We start from the raw sequence: 17,970 nt of genomic DNA, 5'->3' as shown, positions 1-17,970 counted from the left end.
ACAGCAGAAAGAAATTCATCCAAGTATCTGGGAAATGCAAGCACTCTTTCGGAGAGCTGCCAAGTCTGAAGCTTTACAAAGGATCAACATACCATGCAGGCCAATAAGTAGTACTGGATTAAACATGAATGCTAAAGGTCTATTAAAGTCATTGAAATTAACTTAACAACTTAGACTTAATAACCTCTACCTGCATTAAGATGTCTCAACATGCTTGTAAAATAAACAGCTGGAAAATCTGGCCTAACTGTCCATATAACTAATATATGGATATTTCCTTGACTCTGCCCACAGCCCAAAGCATCTTCCAATGGTACAGATCTCCTGCCTTACCTTAAACAAAAAGCCAAGTGGCCAGCTTTGGGCCGGGGAGGGGGTATGGCACAAAGCTGTAGGGCCAGCAGTTCGGGGGCCAACCAGGGTGGGAGCAGGCTTAAGGTTTCCAGCCTCTGGTAAGGCAACGAAGCCTCCTCCTCAACTCTCTAAAACAGGGGATTTGAAAGTTGGGTGGCAAAGTCCTGGTTTCCATTTTAAACTCTGCACTGAAGCAGCTATTCATCCCAGAAATTCATCATGCAGCTGCACAAGGGGACATAAAAATGTTACCGGGAGCAGGTGCTGCAGTCTGGAGGGGGAGGAGAATTCATCTGCTCCAGTACCACTGCTCACGCTGTCCTGTGACAGAGTGCCATGCTGAAGAAAAAGCTTATTGCTCACCTTAGGTGACAGAAATGAAGAAATATTTTAGCAGAGCAGATCTCAGCAGAGTACGCGCTACCACTTACTGATAAAGATAAGGCATCTTTTTTAAAGCTCTCGTGTTATTGTCTGTTCTGAGACTGGTTTCTGTTTACTTGGGTAAAATGAATCTAAATTTGTGATTTACAAATAGGTGATGCCAGATGCTCTTTGCCAGTAAATATAACAAAAATTCAGAGGAAGCTGGGACGGAGAAGATGGACTAATTTAATGTAAAACAACAGCTCTGCTCATCATTTAGTTCTCACTGCATGGGTCCAAGGTGCCAGGCACTGCTTTTGAGAATCAGTAAAAATAAGTGGGGAGAGTACAAGCACACACCCTCCTGATATTGTTTGCATATATATTTGGTCCAATATGTATTCAGAATCAATGACAAAAATGTAAATCCAAAAGTGAGTAAAGCTGGTCACAAGTCCTTAGTATTGCCACTGAAATGCCTGGAGGGCTTTCAGAGCTCCATTCGAGAAGCTGACAGTCATTTCCATTATGAAGAAACAGCTAACAGGAGAAGACACCAGAGAACCTGCATGTTTAACGCCCTCCAGCACTTACAAAAGTCACAATCAAAAAGGCCAGGATTTTCAAACCTAGAATTTCTGTTTGCAGACACTAAATATCACTGATCTCACTGAACCTGGAATACTGAAATCTGCAATAAATGCCATAAATACTGTTTAGCCTGAAAAAATCAATTGTGCCTAAAAGAGCCAAAAAGGCAGTGCTTTCCAGGTTGAAGTTCCTTCAAGCAAAGCTACCATGCCCGGGCACTCAGAAGGGTGCCTCTGTTCAGCTGCCACCGCTGCACAGGGGCCGTAGGTTCAATGCAGGGAGGGTTTCGAAAGTACCATCGGTGCTGGATTCCGCTTGGTGATGTTGGGGAGCGCAGTCTGTCTGCTCCCAGTCTGACACAAAATTGATGAGCAGGAAAAGGCACGGAGGGAAAAAGCACGCTTCATTCATAGCAATGCTGCTGCAAGGTGATGCTGTGTGGTACAATCTCCTGGGAATGTGTACGTAACGCTCTTTGAACCATGAGGAAAGAAATTGTCTGCTAATTAGTTCCCTGGTAATTGGCCATGCAATGTCATTCCTTGCATGAGGATTGCTGGGAAAACATTGGACATCATCTGATTAAAAAAAGAGAAAAGAGCGTTATGTGACGGCAGTTTAATGAGATGGGCTTCAAACTAGCCCTAAGCAAGCTGGACAAGAAAAATAAATGGTGGCCTGTTCAGAACAGATTGAGAAGACAAGATAGTCACAACCATCTGGGATACCCATAGACAAAATTTAGGAGCCTGGGCTGTAAAGGGAAAAAACTTGAAGACATAATTGTCCTTGCATACTAACGTGGATCCTCAAACATTTTAGGAGCATCGCTTAAGACCACTGGTATTTGAGAAGACATGCAGGAAATGCACCTCCAGAAGCACACGAGCATTGCACATCAAGAACAGACATCCTTTGAAGTCCCCAGAGACACGGATGCTTAATGGCTCCGGGTGAAAGATCAAAGCGGTAAAGCAAGCAGGGCTGTGAGGGCACAGGGCTGCTGCAGCTCACCCAGAGAGGAGGAGCTGGATGAAGCCCTTCCTAGAGCACCCTACGACCAGGGCGGGTGGTAAGCAGGGCCTTTGATCACCCACACGCCTCCTGGAAAAGCAGGACAGCGGGGACCCAGCAGCTCCGCTGTGGTTCTTAGTCATGCCCGTGTACGGCTCCCACCCTGAAAGCGCTTTCAGACACAGGCTGCCTGTGATGGTATCTTCTACAGGTGAAAGCATGAGGCTGAATTTAAATTAATTGGTCAAAATAGCATTGGAGAGCAGGACCTGAACAGACAGTCAGACCGAATGCAGCTGGTGGTGTGAAGTCCCAGGCAGTGATGCTGGGGATGGCCCTGCCCGAGAGCAGGGTTTCACAGCCCTCCCTCCCACCCAGGGGGGTTTCAGGCCCCTGTATTTTGTTGCTATTATTCACTTGCGGGTGAATTATATTAACATTTGTATCCAAATGTAGATACCTCCCACTACCACGGGAGCCAAACACAAACACGCTGATTATACAGTGTCTGGGGCACAGCCCTAGTAACAGAGATAAAAATCAACACATCCAGGGAACAAGAAAGAAAAAGGCAGTGCAAGAGTGAGTCAGCAAATGTAAGCAATATGTTAGTCAGACGAGCATTTCTGAATGCACCGCGAGGTTGTTCACGCGGTGGACGAAGTCACATCCCCAATAACCTGGACGACACACCACCCCGGTGTGAGGGCCCCCTCCCTTTTGCAAGGGGGCCTCTGCATTGTCATACTGTTTTGGGGAAGGCTTTACTGCAGATTTCTTCCATTGTCCCCCCGCCTTAAGTCGGGGAAAGAAAAAATCTGTGCCACGTTTAGAAAGACGAAATGCGAGCGTGGAAATCTGGTAAAGCAGAGGAGGCCGGCCGTGCTGCTGTGTCAGGTGTCATGATAAAGGCTGCGGGTTTCCAGGATTAGCCCGGTCACTTTGCAGGCCACGGAACGCTCCACCGAGCCTGTTTACAAATTAGCCTGTGGCCTGGCTCATCCTCCTGCCAGCCCGCATTTCTCTGCAAAACAAGTGACTTAGTGCCTCGGAGTACCACTGCAACGTGCCCCCATCAGCGGGCAGACCTCCCCCTCTGCAAACGGCCATCGGACGGCAGGTCAGAACCTCTCCTCTCTCGGGTCACACAAATCACAAATGACTACACTGAGTTCAATGGACACAGCTGCACAAAGCAGTGAGTGGGAAGAAAAAGCAAGGTACGTGGCCAGGAAGTTTTACAAAAGTCACCGGATTTCAAGTCACCAGCAAACTTATTTGCAGTTTTTCTGATCTAAATCCTGTTCTGCCACTTTGAAAATGCAGACTCTAATTAACTCATATTCTTACACAGTCTGGCACCCTGAAGAGGATACTTGCTTTTGTAAATGTTATTTATAAAGCAAGAGCTATTTAATACCTGCTTAACATATATCCATAACCTTCAAAATGTCTCCTATGAGTCAACACACCCTGACTCAAACTGACATTTCTTTCCCCTTTCTGTAAGGCTTTCTCTAGCATACAGCCACCACCCTAGAGCACGGCAGAAGGCAGCCTAAGCCCCTGCCCACATTAACTGGTTCAACACTGGAGACAAGTAGTTTTATTCTGGAAGAGGAGCACTTGCACAGGGAGGACTGCACGTAAGCCAATCTCTGGGAAACAAGCCCTTTTCAGTTTAATCTTCATGCTTTCTGGTGATCCCCCACATATGACCATTTACTCCATAGCCACATCCCGCATTTACATCCCCTTCATTGGTATTCCTGCAGGAAGCCCACGGGATGGCGGCTTATTCCGCCTTCAGCAGCACTCGTATCTCTGTCTGAATCAAAGCTACAGCTAACGCCAGAGCCACCTCATGCACAAAAATTTACATCCTCTTCCCATTTAAGTCACAGGCGTGTCTCTCACTCACTTGGACAAATCCCAGACACCAATTTTCATAGTGAAGGTCCTTGAAAGTCTGCAGTTCTCTGGATGGGTGCCTTACCCACTCTTTGAATGAAGCAGGTTGAGCAGGATAGTCTAGGGACCAGACCGCAGGGCATTACCATAGCAGACTGTGAGATCCAGTTAGAGAGGGATGTTTGTCTAATTCACAAATTAGAATATTTGTCCCCGCTCATGCAGCTAGAAGGAAACCGCTCAGACCACATGGGTGCAACATTTTAGGCACACGAACCATGAGCACCTCAGCATACATGCTCTGATGGGTACTAAATATCACGCCATGCTGTCTCCAGGACTGCTTTCAGGAAGGCCACGCAGGCAGCCTCCAGGAAAGGCAGATGGAGCAGTTTGATGATTTACTGACTCTGTTGGTCCCTTCCACTCCGCTGCGGGAGGTCACGGCCCCAGGAGAAGTCATGTCAGGCAGCTTTGGCACAGGCGGCCGGTTCACCTAACTGTAGCGGTGGTTGCATCTGCGTGGCATGGGGCAAATGTTCAGCCCTGGGAAGCTACTCCAGTGCCAGCAAACCAAAGGCAACCCACCTTTGACATCACCCCCTTGTGCAACCTGGGTGACAGGGAGACTGTCCCTGTTGCTTCACAGACTGGCTGACATTCAAGGGGCAGAATTTCATCCAGCAGCCAGGGAAAACGCATGATGGTACCAAGTTTATGTCTGATGTGCTTTGGCTTACTGTACGTGCAATGGGAGGCTCTCAAAAGTGCTGGGAATCAAAGTCTTGCTTTCTTTTGATGTCATATAGGACATGGGAGCTAAGAAGACAGACCCCAGCTGAAAGTCAGTGGAATCGGTCATTCTAATCTGGCAAGACTTCTAGTTGCAATGGCTTCAGGCAGCTCTCAGAGCAACCCTGGTAGCTGTGCAGATCCACCACTTTCAAGGCATCCCTCCTGTTAGAAATGTTACATTATAGAGCTTTCTGTCATTAAAGCATCTAACTCACCAAAAATGTGACACTGGGATTCAGTCTAGACTTAGCAAAGGGCAAAAAGATACTAAAATACCGTAACTCTCCATGGTAATACAGTGAACACAAGTGTCCCTCTTTCAAGATATACAGCTATTTTAACACAAGAGCTACTTGAAATTCCACCAAGTCGACTCATTCTTGAAAATGTAAACAAGGCAATGGGTTAAAGATGTCTGAAGCCAAATTCATGTCCCCTGTAAACAGATACAACACGATCTAGTTTAATGGAAAGAGGCCTACTCTCTGCCAGCAATAAATATGGATCGTAACTAAGGCCACCAGGACACAGCCTATGAAGACAAAATGCTGGAACATAATCGTAAAAGAAAAGTGTAGCCAAGATACTTGTGGTCTGTCAAAAGCCTCCCTCAATTGCATATGCCATTTTAATTGATGCAATTCAAAACTGCTCACCGTACTCACAAGAGTTCATCAAGATAAACCAAAGGATCGCCCTCAGTATCTTACATACTTTGCATACCTACCCTGAAGCCACTGGCATTTCATTAGGGAAGATGCTCCGTGACACCACTACAGCTGAAGTCACAGGGACTGCTAAGGCAAGCAGAGCATTTGGAAAGCCTGAGGTCAAAATCTGCGTTCCCAGCTTTAATGCCGATAAACGATAGATGCTAACAGACCCTTTTCAGTTATTCTAGTCCATTTTTCTTCTCGACCAAGGGCATGCTACCACAGAAAGCACAGGGAGGAGCTCTGCTCGTTCACCACACAGTAAAAAGCTGTGGTAGCTCTTAGAATTACTATTTCTCCCTAGTCTCTGGATTGCCTGTATTATCAGCCTGGTGTATATTTTTTCCTAAATGTAGACACAATCTCTTTTCATAGTCTTCTAGCATCTTTTCCAATCATTCCATTTACAGTAATGACCAGTTCAAAATATGTGAAGTGTCATAACATTTTACATACCAGATGCTACGTTACATTTAGCCAACACATACAAGTTTAGGAACTAAATCTCTTGCATTGAAGCCAACGGAAGTTTTACTGTAGACTTTATTTAGGATTTTTCCAGCTAGTGACTGGAAAGTGGCTTTTAAAAGAGTGGCCCCTTTTATACCTGGATAGGATGGGAGCTGAGGAAAGCTACAAGCAAGCACTCTTCTTTTGTTATTGCCCTGTTCCAGAAATCAAGGACCAAGCGACTTCATCAGAAGGTGGCAGCGGGACTACCCCAACGCCGTACGTTTTCTGTTCATCTGGAGACAGCTCGGGGCCAGGCCTGCGCTGCCCAGCTCCATCAGCCCAGCACCAAAACACACGCCAGCTGTTTCCCACCGCGCAGGCTGTTTTACATAAGCATACAGGGCTTCCCCAGCCACCCGCGCTGCCGGCTTGACTGCTCCTAAATGGGAAAAAGATATACAGAAAACAAAAGAGGGAGAGGGAAAGGGTGATAAAAAGGAAAAATCAAGTAGATATCTGGAAAAAGAAGAAAATGCATGGTGGGGGAGAAAGGGAGAAGGATGGCTGGAAACAACTATGGTCCAATTAGCTCCCTGGAGTCTCTCTATATTCGGTGCAGAGAAGGGAGTGGTTTTAGGATGCAACTTATCTCCTCAGCTCCCTACCTTCAGGATGAGATGACTCAGACACCTTTACGTAGCAGGCGTCTATGTGTGGTCAGACAAATCCCATCACCAGTGCCTGCAGGGTGCTCAAAGGACTGAATGAGTGAACAGTAATATAAACTGTCTGTAATCACCAAATACCAGGATCCCGGACATGCAAACCTCCCGAGCAGGATCAAAAGACATATGTGGAGGAATCTGGGAAAGGCGTGCACTGTAACTACCATCTTTATACAGGGGTACCATTACACAAGGACCACCTCTCATGAACATCTAGGGCCAGGTTTTCAAAACGTTTCTTTCAGCAAAATGTTTTCTTTCGTTTCCTAACAAGCGTGAGCATCCTGGGTACAACAGCCTTGTGACACTCTGGCTCTAAGTGTTGCAATAGGAACACCTGGTGTTGATCCTATCTTTCAAACTAAATTTTGAAATTTGTCCATGATGTAAGCCCTGATGTAGGAGGGGAGCTCTTGGAAAATGCTGGAAAGCTTACAGGAAATTGTTAAAAATGAAAAAAAATACATTTCAGACATGATATTAGAAGTCAGTGGACAAGGACACATTAACTGAGGATTCCTTTCAGCGCTATAACATTATTTTTACCCATGGTGTTTGGCTGTCTGGAGCTGCCCTCCCTCTGCTGGGACAGATGCAAAACTCCCCACTGGGTCACAGAGATGGTGGCAATGTAGCTGCACAGATCTGGCTCTCACAGTCCAAGCAATAATTTATGTAAACCCTTTCAGAAATAAGAATGAGTTTTGTCTGCCTGGGATAGTAGTAGTCTTAAACTAAACCCACAAGCTGCTAGCAGCAAGACAAGAGTTTTTCATAGCATCCATGGGCAGCACCTTGCACAGAGGGAATCTCGCCTAGCATCAGACCCCCAGAAATGCCGCAGCATATAGGATTGCTGGGCATTTTCAGCATGAACTGCCAATCCAAGTAAGATTTAAAAATAATGGATTTAACTCCACAGTATTTACAGAGTTCTGAAACAACAAATAATGATTTAACAAAATAAACTGATGGTCTGTGTACACAGAGCCATTGCAAGAGGGAATGTCACTTCCAGACAGTTCTGGCGTGACTGGTACCAAAAATAGTATTTTCTTTATCAGACATGTGATCAAAAAGAGTATTTAAGCACACAGGAGCGATCATTTCAGATCAAAGGTTGAATTAGGTCAGTATCTTGTTTCAGACAGTGGCCAACAGCGATCTTATGAAAAAATGTAACGGGGCAATGCCCTCACAAAATAATGTAAAGAAAACATTATGCATCTCAAAATACTTCTATCTGTTAAACAACCTGTTTCATCAGGGGTCTGCAATCAATGCTGTGCACTCTCATCAGCAGTTCCACTTAGCACATCCTCACAGCTTCAGCTTTTACCTAGGAAATGCAGTGAAATCACCATTGGGTTTTGCTGGGTTTGGGTCAGCTGCCCATGAGCACAGAGATGCCCCTGCACAAGGGCCGGGTCCCCATCCCCACCCGGGAGAGGGAACCCAGCAAGCCCCCCTGATGATGAGACCTTGAGGTCTAACGTGGGCCGGAACAGCCGTCAGCCCCAGAGCTACCATGTCAACAGAGCAAAAGTCTTCACAAAAGTGAAGGTAGCTAATGAAGACAAGAGCATCTAGACATCATCGCGGTGTACAAAACAGCTTGTTTTCTGCTTGGCTGTCAAGCCAAGGAGGATGAAGAAACAAGAAGTAAGGAATTGAAATGTAAGGTGTCCACAGAATTTCCTGCTAATAACCAATACCTTTCTTGGCTGTGACCTGCAAAGACATGGAATGGGAGCTGGACAGCCAGCCCCTCCAGGGAGAACAAAAAGGAAGAAAACCCAGGACTTTCAGCTGCCTGGAGATTTCGTACATTGGAAACCACAAAATTCCCATTAGTGTTTACAGAGGACCTGCATTCAGCAGATGCACAACAGAAGACCTAGAGGGAAAATTCCCAATCAAAGCTAAAAGGAAAATTACATAAGGAAAAAGCCAGACTTTGTAAAGATTTGTTAATAAACCACTATCTGAATGGGACAGTGCAACAGCTTTAGCATCCTGCTTTTGTTTATACTTAGGGGATTTTACTATCATCTTAAGTACCTCTTAATGGTTCTAAATAAAAAATAAAAGAAGAAAAAAAAAAAGAAAAAGAAAACCAGACAATTTTATTAGCCAGAAGATCAGACTCCACAATAATATCATTCTGGTGTTTTTACTGAGATGAACTTGGCCCATTGTTTCTTCCCCGTAAAACGTTAATTGGCACTCCCTGGGATTGCTTTTTCCAGGTGTATTTATACTACTGATGGCTCAAGACATACAGGCCAGGTATTTGTCCTTAATAATGCTCTTGACCGACCTCAAGTTTTATGTCCAGAGCTAACTGAGGCCATCAGTTATCAAAACCAACGCATTCAATTTGAGGAGCTCATAATCATGGATGACATCCAATTCATTTTTCACTCAGTTTGTAGGCTTCATATGCTGAAACTAATTACCAACAAATTTTTAAAATTCTATTTAAAAGTTATCATCAGAAGATGTTGAATAGTCTGAAGTTTTATTGGACTATTTGAAGGACAGTTCCTTCCATAAATTTGTAATTAAGAATGGTCTGGACTTTTGCAGTTTAAACCCATGATACCAACAATAAACTGCCTTGCCTCCGATATTACAGCAGCTCTCCTTACTCCTCAGTTTCCACAATCAAGGAGACAAACTTTGCCTCACATCCATGGCAAGAATAAAGTATTCTTCAGCGCTAGTACAAGTGTAAAGCTGCATAGTAATACTGTAAGACCATTGTTTTCTGTACTTTTTAAATGTAGTTACTCATATGGGTCTTACCATCTCAGGATCACCTTTGTGACATGGTAAAAAACCAACTTTGAATACCCCCAGAAAGGAATTGTTCCCCGTTTTATAACTGAGGAACTGAGGCACAAAAAGCAATTTTCGGAGATGACGCAGGTCCCTGATTTCCATTGAAATTGTGGGACTCTGGCACTTTCCGAAGAACTGCACCTGACTGACTGATGCCTGACTTGTACAAGGTGGCTATGGCTGCATTCAGTTTGAAGTCAGGCTCCCCACGCCCTCAGAGATTTATTGATCATCATTCCCCTGCATGCTGTGTAGTGCATAAACCACTACATGTTCTCTGCAAAGCCCCAAGTCCCCTGGCATGAGGTAAACTGTGAACTTGCATCACTCTCTCTTCTTCCCCACTCTGAATACCAGCTCTTCCCACAAAAGGTCAAGGACTGATCAGCAGATGCAAGATCTGCCCATCATTTCATCATTTCATGGCATGTCTGCTCTGCCAGATCTGGGTCCCTTCTCTAGCCAAACCGAGGTCACGTTGGTTTTGGAGTCCTTCCACCTTGCTCCTGGTCCATAAGTAAGACCCGTGGCAGTCAAAGGCTAAGATGTCCTCACAAAAGTCAACAAGACTTGCAATTGAAGGTCTGCAATGGAGGACATAGTACAAAGCACACAGTGAAGGGCAATATCAGATACCATTGCTACTTTGGATCTGAAGGCAATAACAACCACATTGACAAACCCTGCACATGAAGCGACACGATTTTCTCCTTGAATTAGTCTGGGTGCAATCACAGCCCCGCTGTTTCCCAATCTGCTGCTGGCTTGCATGACACTAACCTGAGTGTCTCTGCAGAGAACCCCACCGGGCTGCACTGGCCTCCCCCAGCAAACCCAGCCCCAGGGGATGCGACGCTGTGACACAAACAGGAACAGCATGGCTTGTAGTAGCAGCAGTTCTGGGACGCTTTGGTCAGGGACGGGGCACCACTGTGCTAGGTGCTGTAGAGACACAGGGTAAACGCAAAACCCTTCTACTCCAACCCAGGACAAGGCTCAAGTGGGCTGACAAAACAGCTGGCAAGAAAAAGAGTATTGGGTAGCAGTATGCAGGTAACGTGGTTACACAAATAGCTCACATGTTGATATAATCTGAGTCAGTGAAAAGTTTATTTTACATTTTAGCCGATGCTAATTTACATTTAAAGATAGTAATATGTTTTAACCTCTGCCCATTTCCATTAAAAGACAAAGCATCTAAACTCTCTCTTGATTAAGCTTTCCAAAAAGTGTTTTACATCATCTTCCCTTGTACAGTCCCAGCGGACCCTGTACTACAAAACCATTCTCAAAGCTGCGGAAAGCTCCATAAACACTAATAAAAGTTTACCCTCAAAACAAAAAAGAAACTCCAGCTCTGTACCCTCCAACACCTCCAGCTCTGTACTGACACCACCTTTGCAGAGAAGGGTGTCTGCATTCCCCATCAGTCTGTCCCCCATCCCTGGACCCCCAACGCACCAGGGGTACCAGCCTGCCAGTGCTAACACAGTCATGAAGACAAAAATACTACAGCCTTTCCCTTACAAATTTTTCCCCCTTTTTATCTCTGTATTTATCGCTAAGAGTCAGCAGATCAAAGTCAGCTGAAAAGGGCTTGGGATAGACTCTTGAGCAAGGGGCAGAGACTCCACAGTGACATAAAGAAAGAAAAAAGTACAAAACATCCTTTTATTCCCAGTACCACTATAGATGGCTGTAGAGAAGAGACCGGCGGCAAACGCAGTGCCTAAATTTGAGAGTTAAATACTCGGCCAGACCTTTCTCTGCTGAGACCAACGGGAACGTGACCACATTTGACTTTTTAAGGAACAGTAGATGTACTGGACATGAATGCTCACTGCGTTTTCAGCAGGGGGGTCAGGGAAAAGGCCAGTTATGTTAGGCGTTGCAGAAAATGGAGTAATCCCTAATCACGCAGTGAGTTACATGCAGCTATCTCCTGCTTACCCTGAGCCCCATTAAAAGGCAACATCTACCAGCACGGAGTTCATTGAGAGACCAGGATCTAACAAATTATTGTAGCCTATCTACAGTGCTTCTCTTACCAGATTATGGACAACCAGACTCTGCCTGTTTGAGGGAGGAGGAGAATATGGAAGCTGTCCCCACGTAAATTTTATTCACTGCTTTTAAAGAAGACATTTTTTAAAGATTTCTAGGTTGCAAGGGACATGCACATGTAGTGTCCACCTCAGAAAAACTAACAGGAGGAAAAAATGCACCAACCTAAATAACAGTGGCTCGTCATCAAGGTATGATTAAAAATTGGCAATCGGGAAAGGAATGTCGCTGCGCTGCCTAGGAAGAGCCCAGAAGCATGTGCAACCTGACAGCATAACAGCCAACAGCAACTCACATGCCATCGTACAAACTGCTGTCTTCTCAATGTGGGGCAATGACCTTGGCCAAAGATGCTCTCAGGCTGCCTTCACCCAGGATGCAGAAGAGCCTGTGGAAGTTGATTTCAGGTTGCACTTTTGCCAGGACTGATCAAGTAGAGACACTACCACGTAACGGAAAGGATATCCACCTCGTGCCACCCCAACAGCCCTAACACCACATCCTTGTGAAGCTACAGCTTGGCAGACTGGAAAGTTGGACCAGCACGCAGGATGCCTCCTCCCACCAACTCCACGTGGATTCAACCAGTGAAGCATAAAGGTCTGTCTGTCTCTGCATGAGTGCCTGTATCCACAAGCTAGCAGAAATAGCCACAGAGGTGAAAATACTGTCTTCCAGGGGAAAAGTTCCCTGTGACTCAACAGGGCCAGGGTGTTCAGAGAAGGAAGGAGATAGCTAGGCACTCTGCACCCCAACCCCAGGGGAAATCAGCTTCTTCCCGTCGCTCCTTTGTCCGCTCACAAAAAGCACCCTGACTCTGGGGGTTCATGCCATCACTTGCTACTCAGCCTGTGCTTGCACAAACACCCCTCTGCTTTCACAGCGTACACCTAGTTGAGGATACGAGCTGCTTTTTCAAAAGTGCCAAAATAATTCAGCGTCCTACATCTCATTCCAAACCAAATGCTCCTGAATGTCCCTATTCACTTTTGAAAATGATGGCAAGCTCCTAAATTACTTCTTGCTCCATTCTTACAAGTTTATTATTCCCACAAGCACATGGTGTTTCACAAAGTAGAAGAGATGCCTTCATTCTCAGAGGCTTAAAAATTAATGAAGCAACATGATAAGAGATGTCTTCATACTCTAGGGGTAGGGTGAACAAAAGGCCAATGCCTACGTTTCAGTGATAGGCTGAATCCAGAAGACACCGATGTATTTATCTTCAGGATGACATTTTTTTGCCACCTTCTTATCCCCCCCCCCCAAGAACACACACAGACAGAAGATACCTGAACTCTGAAAGGACATGAACTGTTATTCCCCACAGACTCCATCCTTGTATTTTCAAGGAGCCAAAGCTCTGTGATACTCCAATAACATCAGCCTTTTGCTCAGAAAGGCCTGCGGGATGGAGGAAAGGCAAAGAAGCAGGTATCCTAATCCCTGCAGCACCAAAGCTGCCATGCACTGGTGGCCCCGTCAGCTTTATGGCCAGTTTGCACAAGAGAGCAGCAAAAAGCCCCTCTGGGGGATGAAATGTGGAGGTAGTTTAAATTCTTGGGTCGACTGAATTTTGCTCAAGTAAAACAGTCTCTCTGCAGTAAAGAGCAACTCATACATCTTCCCTTTGAGTCCTTGCCACGGCACAGAGAGAAGGACAGGGTGCAGAAGACTGCACCATCCCCTCCACATCCTTCACTGGCGTTTAGTAAGAGCTCAGGGGAAAAAAAAACAAAAAGAAAAGAAGTAATTTACATCAGCTTTTGGCTGCCACGCACGTATGCCTGGAGCGATACGCACACAGCCTCTCACTCTTGATTCCTGCATGAGGTAAGAGTAGTTTAAGTGGATGAGGGAAGCTTGTTCTGCATTTAGGAAACAAACCTGTCTAGGACGATGGTGCTTGTGTGAATTATTAGAAGGCAAGCGCATTTTCAAATCCAAATTAGTTGACCCTCTGCTCTTCCACATCTATCTCCAGTTTTGACAGAAAGAGAATTACAAAGGATAAATTTCTCTCAGCATCAGCTGCACTTTCTGTCTCTCGCCACATAAAAGTTTCAGGTAACAAAAGGGTAAAAATAACATCTTGCACCAGGATGTTTTTTTCAAATACACAAACATTTATACTCATCTGAGGTTTACAAAGTTAATTTCAGAGTCCAGTTTGAGTTGCCAGTGCCCTTTAAAGCCAAAAAATGCCCAGCTGCCCTTACGCAGTGCTTCTCTCTTTCCTGAAAGCTCATTAACGAAAACGGCCACTTTCTGCAGCAGAGCCCCACAGCATCTTTGGGAAATAACCAGCTCTGCTTTCATCCTGCTCGTCCTCCTCCTCCGTTCCAACTCGGCTCCTGCTATTACCTGGGAGCACGCTGACAGCTGCCAAGGGTTAAACCTTGGCTTTTCAGGGAGAGAAACAGGAGAGGAAGAAGCCAGGAGAGGCAAAAGAGAGGGGATCGAGGGGAGCCTGTCCGAGGGCAGCAGCCTGCAGGAGGGTAGCGGCGCTAGGGGCAGGGATGGCCGGAGCTCTGCAGCAGCCGGCGAAGCAGCAGAGGAAAAGTTTCTGTGATTTTAGGCAAGCCCTCGCGTGACGTCATCTCGCCCAGATAATCTCGGCGCAGTCAGCACAGGCCTCCTGCCTCCCCATTGGCGAGCCCCTCGTCAGCAGACATCTGAAGATAATTATTATTGGCCAGACAATTATAACAGGAACAACTGTCACTTCGTGCTGATGCCCGAACCTGGCGCTCTGCAGCACGATGGATAAGGACCCCGGCGGTCACCGCTCCGTCCATGCATTACTGTCACTTTTGCTTTCCTGAGCACCGGATGGTTTTTGCTACCTCACTGGCTGCAGCTGGGAACGAGGATCTCAGCACTGCAACCCTTTTTGCTGTATGTCTGACTGAACTGCGAATTTTCTGCAAAAATAGTAATGTATTTATTCACAAGAAATAAGGACTAGAGCTGCATTAATTCTCATGCAGCAGTTTAAGGAACAAAAAAAATCCTCTGCAGATTATTTACTTCATCCCTCTTCCCTCTTTGAAGAAGTTTGGGAGGAGATGCTGGGAGAGTTTGATTTGAGAAATCATTTTAAGCAATTATTTTAATAAACATTTGACTTAATGCTGATCTTACTGAAATCAAACCTCCCACGGTCCGAGCACGATAAGATCAAAGCGATACTGTATCTTATATCAAAAGCTACCTACCTGGTGGCACTATACATAAATGTAGATCAACAACAGCTTTCCCGCAACTTAAAGCGTAAGGAGTTTCGTGAGAGTAAATGGACCTGTTAGTTCTTTAACCTCCTCAAAACCTGCAATCGGTTGTTTAGGGAAGACAACTAATCGGTGGCTCTCGCCCTCAGAGACCAGCAGGCTGCAGGTCTGCCTTCGCAGCCTGCAACCTCGCTCCGCCGTTCGTGCCTCCCTGCAGGAGGATCAGGCAGTCTGGGGGCTATACCATAAGGGCGTGCATACGCATAAAGCCAGGCATTCAGGGAGGCACGAAAACCATCAGCTTGTAAGTATCAGGGAACAGACTATTCATTTTTCCTCTGTGTCAAAACAGTAGCCTCTTTACAGCACTACTAATCTAGGCCCAGGCTCTAAAGAGGTCCCAGCACGAGGCGCATTGCAGGATGGGGGCCTCCCTAAAGTGAAGCAGGAACATCTGGAATGAAGCAAGGAGGACCTCGTTCACTGCTGTTAGACCAATTCACCATCAGACAGGCTCCATTCATGCCAGCCTCAGAGGGATAATTTCCAGGGGCAGATGGCAGTGAGGAAACAAACCCTAGGATGGGGGTGCGCTGAAGAAAAGCCTGGGTGCCGGCGATCAATGAGTGCAGAGAACATGCACTTGCCCCAGGGAGTGATGGAGCGTGGAGCAGGCTCAGAGGACAGAGGCAAAGGAGGGGCGAGCCCTGGCTGAACAGAACCAGCTACTTCATTCTTCGTACTGCGATTCATCCAGACCCATCATACCAGTACCTAGGGGTATGCCGCTACCCCTAGGCTTTGTGTTCAAGCTTTTCCAGCTTTAGGCTTACACAGTTATAATTAAAAGGGCTTGTCAGTGCTTTAAGTAGCTCAGAACCCAGAGGGTATGTAAAGGGATTCATGTCCTGCCTCAAAATGGGCTACGTCTTCATATGTGACCTAGTCAGACTCCAAAGATGCTTCTCAAAACCCAAAAGACAGGGTCAACTCCTTAGAGCCACTTCATCCCCCCTAACACCCTACAGCCTTTTCTTTGGGCCTTGTAAGGTATCAAAAAATATTTCTGAGATAGAAGTAAAATAACAAATGCCACACCTATAGAATTTGTTTATCTCCATGTTAGGCATTGTAATAGTATTGCATCCTAATTTAAATGGCAATCACAGTATAAAATCCTGCCACAGTCTTTCCTGAGGTCTTAGTCCATCTTCCTGCCTAAAGAATGAACAACCATGTTTATCCCTACAAACTACTACTTAACAACCTCACCTTAGGACGCTCTTACGTTAATGATGTGTACACTAGGACTACGCCTACAAAGTCAAGAAGCCACGTACTGCCATTGATGTCTGCATAAGCAAACCTATCATGTCATCCTGATATGAAGTATAAAAGCCTTCTTATATGGCCCTTAGCTGCTGTATTTTACCAGTTAAGCTCCCCCACAAAATTCAAGTGCTGGAACAAGACCTGTTTCATTAAGCAAGTGAATTTCCTGAACATAAAAACACAATTTAACCTTAAACTTGGAAGAGTCTTCTGCAGCATTTTCAGGAGAAGACTGCCACGACAGAGACTTCAGCAGGCACAGCTCCGTTTCGTTTCCAGAAACGTTCCCAGGCCTCAAGCAGATCGCTCTCCTCCTTTACTTTCATATGAATCAAAGGCATTAATTCATCAGTTCCCTTAGAGAAGGTGAAACTAGACCGAAAAGCGTGTGTGCACAGATGATCATGTCTCTTTAGCTGTACAGCAGCAGCGTAAAACTGATGGTCTCCTCCTTTGGACCTGGGAAGCGGGAGCCTGGCCTTACGGGAGTCCCAGCTGGTGACCTCTGCAGCACATGAGACCGCCTGGTAGGTTTTAATAACGCTGCTTAGCATTTATATAGTACCTGACATCTTCAAGGCACTCAGTAAACATTACCTAAGTCATCAAAATGCCTCATGAGGGCATTTCAGCACTACTACCCCCCACCCCCCCGGTCTTTCCCTGCCGGGGAAACTGAGGCCTAGGAGCGGTTATGTAATGTTCCCAAGGTCACGTCATGAAGCACAGGAGAGCCAAGAAGACACAGGAGTCCTGGTTCCTCGTCACATTCTTTAATCTAAACTGCATCTCTCCTGGGTTATTTGCCTGTTATATACACTCGGGCATCACCCCCTCCATCCTCTTTTACCAGTTGGTCCTACTCTGATGCCAATTTTATTCTGGAACATGGACAAAATGGGAAGCATCCAACACTCTCAGCCCAAGAATATCTACGTGGTCTCCTCTCTCCTGAAACATGAGTGACACTAGGCACCATGCAAGAGCTAATGAGCTCACCTGCAGGAGAACAGAGGGAGACATACAAACACTTAAATGGTCATTTTAATTATACTGCCCTTAAAAGTCCCCAGATGAGTCACTGGAGGATTCTAGCAAGTCCCTGGCTGAGATCCACCTAAGATATGGGACCATTCTGCCTTGCAAATGTAGGCACCAAAGCTTGGACCCAGAGACAGTCCTATCCTGCCGTTGTCACAGGAGGGTGGCATGGGCAAAGTCCTCACTCAGGAGACACAGGGATGAGGGAGCCCAAGAGGGCAGGCGGTACTGCTGAGGGAGGGCATAAGGGCAATGGGAAAGTCGGGGGCAAGCTGGGGAGAGAGACCACGGGAGCAGCAGAAAGGGCAAGACTGGGAACCAGGCGAGGGTGGCCAGGGATGGTGCAGAGAGGCGCGGGTGAGCGCAGGCAAGGTGTGAACACAAGGCCTGTGCAGGCGGATGAAGCCAGGACAAGGACCGGGAGGAAAGTGTGGTCGGGCGTGAAGGCGAGGGGGATCCCGGCCCCGAGGGCGGCCCGAGGGACCCGCGGGAGGGGGCAGGGACAGCGGGGGCTCTCCCTCCACCCCTGCCTCCACG

The sequence above is a fragment of the Pygoscelis adeliae genome, unplaced genomic scaffold (genome assembly GCF_000699105.1).
Source record: "Pygoscelis adeliae isolate BGI_AS28 unplaced genomic scaffold, ASM69910v1 Scaffold350, whole genome shotgun sequence".
Taxonomy (NCBI): Eukaryota; Metazoa; Chordata; class Aves; order Sphenisciformes; family Spheniscidae; genus Pygoscelis; species Pygoscelis adeliae.
This window is presented reverse-complemented; position numbering follows the sequence as displayed.